The sequence below is a fragment of the Cyprinus carpio genome, chromosome B22, assembly GCF_018340385.1.
Source record: "Cyprinus carpio isolate SPL01 chromosome B22, ASM1834038v1, whole genome shotgun sequence".
Lineage (NCBI taxonomy): Eukaryota > Metazoa > Chordata > Actinopteri > Cypriniformes > Cyprinidae > Cyprinus > Cyprinus carpio.
This window is the reverse complement of record NC_056618.1, coordinates 4,338,717-4,343,962: the sequence shown is the minus strand read 5'-3', so window position 1 is coordinate 4,343,962 and position 5,246 is coordinate 4,338,717. Positions and strand designations below refer to the sequence as shown.

Genomic DNA, 5,246 nt, shown 5'->3' with positions numbered 1-5,246 from the left:
AGGTACACCTAAATTTTGTGCTGGTGCACCTAAGAAAAAAGTTAGAGCACCAGTGCAACCAGTCTAAAAAGTTAGTCTAGAGCCCTGTTATTATAAGTTTCATTCGAAAGCATGCTAGCTGTTTTATGTAGGGAAATTTTGAATCAATACAATTTAATATATTTTGCAGTATATTTACTGTTAATCTAAAAAAAATTGTATAAATGTATTTTTTGTATTTAAATAAATGTATTACATGTATCTAACTCTGTGATTTGGTTTATTTCTCTTCAGGCTAAATGATTGTGGCTTAACAGACAAAAGCTGTCCAGCCTATATTACAGCGTTCTTGGATCAGATACCAGTCTGGAAAGAGCCAGAACATGAACAATAATAATCTAATGGATTCAGGGATTGAAGCTGCTTTGCAGTGGACTGGAAGAATAGAAATTGCAAATCCAGAGATACTGAGGTAAGTTTTCAGGACAATCACTATTTTTCTTTTGGTTAGAATTCAGATCCATCTGTTTAACAATGGACCCTAGATCATTTTGTCCTCAGAATTGAGGAGCAGAACGGCTTCCAGCTCAGTGAAATTTGCAGGCTTTAATTCTAGCATGAACTCTAAGATTACAGGGCCCTCATTTATCGGAATAGTGCATAATGACAGATGTGTGTGTAATGAAGTGCTGCATAAACAGTTTCACGCAAACGCGGTGGGATATTACCAACCTTGTAACTGAAACGTAGAATGTTGTGTAAATGTTAGCACATCTCCTGAGCATGGTTAAGCAGAGAATCTAGGTTGCTGGGAATGGACAATACTACAAAGTATTAGAAGAATGCTGGTTTGTTTCCTGTGTCTCTTTAATGTGCAAAATCTCTAAACTGGCAAAATTAATAGTTTCAAGTTAGATAAAGATATGTAGTCCTGTTTTAGATCCCCCCAGGAAACAAGACTAAACATCTTTTTGCTTTATATAGTGAATGCACCTTGATTTATTTTTACCATACAGGCAGACAAAAAAAAGGCAGAAGATGGGCCCTTTTTTTGTCCCGCGGACAGCTGGGAAGTACTTCTTGAGAGCACAGAATGGCCTTCTCTGTCAGTTCTGCTGCTTTCTTTTCCCATGATTTCGGTGAGTGACATTGAGCAGTACATTTCACATAATTTTATAAGGGAGCTGTCACCACTATATATGGTTTTAATTGCGAGGCGTTTCTTGAATGCAAATGACCATGAACGTCGTTTTTTGGGTTCTAGATCATAGACAACGATGAGTAGACAGAGATTCACTGGATCTCAATAAATTCTGCACGAGTTGAATCAGGATCGCTGTTCGTACTGCAGGTATAACCACTGTACAACTCAACACATTGATGTACATTCTGTCCAATGTTATAAGGACCAAACGACATTTTTTAAATTCTTGCTGCAGGGAAAGGGAATATAGAAGGGAAGAAAAGAAAAATGTTTTTGTGCAGCTTTTTTAAAAGAGATTGCTGACTGGAAAAAAAACGTGATATTTGGTCATGTGTGTTGTGTACCATCATCATCAGCAGCAGCAGCAATCAATTTGTCCAACTGTCAGCTAACAACATACTCGGGGAATATTCAAGATTAAACTGAAGTGTTTTCTCTCTTTATGCAGTCTGACGAACAACTGTATCACAGAAGTAGTAAAAAATATATCAAGTTCCTGGCTGGCAGCCCCTTAAATCTTCAAACCCTTCAAATCTGACAGAGCTGGATCTGTAGTGAGAATAAACTAGGAAACCCATGAATGAAGATCATCTGGACTCTGTTTTAGAAAAATGTACAGTGTAGGACTGGAAAAAGCTGGAATAAAGTAGTTTAAAAGAAGTGTATCCCATTAATTTACCCAGACTCTAGTGCCTCACCACAGTTTTTTTCATAATTTGAAAATCTTTTACACTTCTCACCAGGACTGCAATAATTAATCAAAATAAACTCAACATTGTGATATGGGTTACTCTGTTATTCTCAATCACAAAGGCTGCATTTAAGCTATAAGAGTAATAGTTCCTGAAATGGCTGTTAAATAAAAATAAATAAAATAAAATAATATATTGGGTGAGCGAAGTATGTTTGTGTTTATAATGTTGAATTTGAAAGGTTTTCACTAGTTTGGCGCTTTCAGTCAATTTCCAACATTTTTTTGGCAGATGATGTTAACAGATTTCACCAGATTTGTTGACAACAAAAGTGTTTATAACAGGGTTCGTAACAAGGTGCTTGAAGTCCTTTGGATTTGCCTTTTTTTGAAATGTAAAGTCCTGGCAAAACCCCTTGAAAACAGCCATATTTTTTGAGAAGGGACTTGAAAAATACTTGAATTTATAAAGGGCAGTAATATATGAAATTAGTGATATTTTTTTTTCCTCGATTAAAACAATCTTTTTAAGCAAAATTAACGATGCCGCCAATGATCTGATATAAATTACAGATGACCGCTTTCACTTGACTTTTAGTAGTGCACGAGAATCTCACGTAGAATTACCTCCTAGAGTCTAAAAGCTGTCCTCGCGATATTAGTATAACTTTTGGGTTTGGTAGGTAAACCTTTTTGATAGTTTCTTGCATTTATTGTTCGATCTTTTTATTTGCCTTTGCTGTTTATTTTTGGTTTTAATGTTTGGGAACGCAAGTAAAGTCTGAGGTGTTTTGTGTTGCCACCGTTATCATTTACAAGCTGCAGGCACATCTCGATCTCAGCCCTCCTCTGTGGACTCAAAGCTTCTTCCCCCCTCTGCATATGCTTGTGAGTTTGTGTTGCTTAGCGTTCATATCTGGGAAAAACAGTGTTTGTTTATCTCCCTAGATTTTGTAACGCCCAAGTCATTTTATTAACCTATGCCAAAACAGGAGAATACATCAACCAGTATTTCTAAATCTACGATTTGTTGTACATGCACAATTTCACAATAAAAAAGTTCTAACCCTCATCTCCTCTGAGTTTTGCACGTGGACAAATATTAAAATTACATGGATTTAAACGTCCTTGAATCACGCTGTAAAGTGAAACATGGCCATGCCTTTGCTGCCCTCTGCAGGTATTTGTTATAATACATAATATAATTAAATTGATATGTTCATTTTGTAGGCATATTACATTATAGACCTATTTTGCATTAGAGTTGTTCTATAAAAAATCATGTAATTACTTGGTTTTTGATACTTATTTGAACCAATTATTATTGCCTCATCAAGTAGTCTCTCATAGCAAATAGTCACCCTGCTTCCGTTTTTTCACTCTAGGTCTATTTGTATTACTAAAATATCTGATTTTCAAATTGTCGTATCACATTATCATGATTTACTGATTAACATACACCCTCATTAGTTACCAGCCCTTATATTAGTTAAAAATATTTCAAAATACAACTGCATTGTTTTAGATTCTAGTGTATTTAAAAGACAAATATTCTGTCATTTAAAAACAAAAACTCTTAAAAATAGTATTACAAATATTTTCTCATTCTAGTGAACCAAGTATCTGTAGCCTACATCTCGTTGAGCTAAATTCATAGTGTTTGATAAGTGGTGATATAGCTCAATAATCTCTAAAGTGTATGATACAGCTTTCGCTTCTGTTAGGTCAATCATATATTCATGATAAAAATAAAATAGTTTGAATAAGGAAATAATAATATTCTTTCAAATGTTTAAGTTGCCACAGTCATTGTGCATGCTTTTGTTGCTGCCATTTGACCATTTGGTTTTATTAGAATTGAGAGATAAAACAGTAGTGTTTTGAAAGTAAGGATCTTGATTTTAGTCCTTGACAACCAAAAAAGCTAGTGCTTGGAAAGTCTTGAACGGTCCTGGAATTTCATTTTGCAGTTTCTGTACGAACCTGTTATTAAAACTGTTGTGCAACTCTAAACACAGAAACGTAACGGTCATTGTTCCGTTTCCCACCAAAATAAAAGCATGAGGGGCTCAACATTTGAAAGTAAAAAAGGTAACATCTTAACCAATACCATAGCATCGTTGTATTATTCCATCCTTTAAAACTGAAATCACTACTCCAACGAGCAGGCTAAACGTAGTAGCTAAAGCTGCTATTTGTGTTAAGTGTATGTATATCTTAATTAGTTGTGCTGCTCTCTACTACAGGTTTTTAAAATGCGCTCAGTATACTGATGATGGTTGTGATGCTCTGGCATCCGCATTTAATTCAAACCTCAGAGAGCTGGATCTGAGCAGGAATCAAATATGGAGACTCTGAGAGTGAAAGAAAATATCCAGTCTGCTGAGGAAATTAACAGGGACACAATACAGATACTTCAGGTCTGAATTTGGTTAATTAAACACTGACTCAATGTTTGAAAGCTCCAGAGCTGGTTCTGTTAAACTGGTTGGCTGTTGTCACAAGGAATGGGTCAGTGATGTGAAATTGTGTGTGTTGGTTGTAATACATTTATAAAATATTGACCAGATTGATTTTTTTTAAGGGTGTGGGAAAATGTTAATATCCTAATGGTTGTAATAAATGTTTTATGTATGATTTAATGTTTTCTGTAGACTTGCAGACTGCAGTATCATACAAGGTAAGGTTATAATACAGTTGCGATTTCAAAATTATTCGAACCCAATGACCTGCAAAGACTTTTTAGCTGCTGAGAACAACATTCATGAAACCAGGTTCAACAAAGGCATCAAGTAAGGTATTAGAGAAAAGTTGTAATACACTTTTGAGTTATTCTGAGAATATGACATTAGATGCATTATGATGAAATTCCAAAATTGGCTCTAACTCGTTCATGTTCAATCTGATTCAGCCTCAAAAAGTTACTTTGGTGCACAGAATTCGTTTTTAGCTTTAAATCCACCCAATTAAATGCTGTCGGTAAAGGTTTAGCAGCTTCTGTCACTCTCTATCTTACAGTCTTGGCCCATTCTCGCCTGAAAAGCTTCCAGACATGTATAATCTTTGGTTTTCACATGCCATGCTTTCTTTAAAGTCAACAGATATTTTCAATGAGAAGTAAACTGCGAGAATGAAACCGGCCACTCACGAACATTCTATGCTGATACTGAAACCAAGCCGAAGTAGATTTGGATGGTACGTGTGTGACTGTCCTGCAGGGAAAGTCCATTGATAGCTTCAGTCTTTGCACCAAAGGCATAACAATTCTTGTCAAAATGGCCTGATTACTCAAAGAATCCCTGGGATGTCTTCATTACACTCATGATTTCACCCTGCTGCAGGTAAAGCAACCAATAACCGCCCTGATCCCAC

The 5,246-nt window shown here is 35.7% G+C and overlaps 1 protein-coding gene across 1 annotated transcript in view; it reads left to right on the top strand.

Moving 5' to 3' along the window:
• Positions 1-5,246, top strand: part of LOC109087587 — a 114,353-nt gene that overhangs the window by 93,050 nt on the left and 16,057 nt on the right. The window lies entirely within an intron of this gene.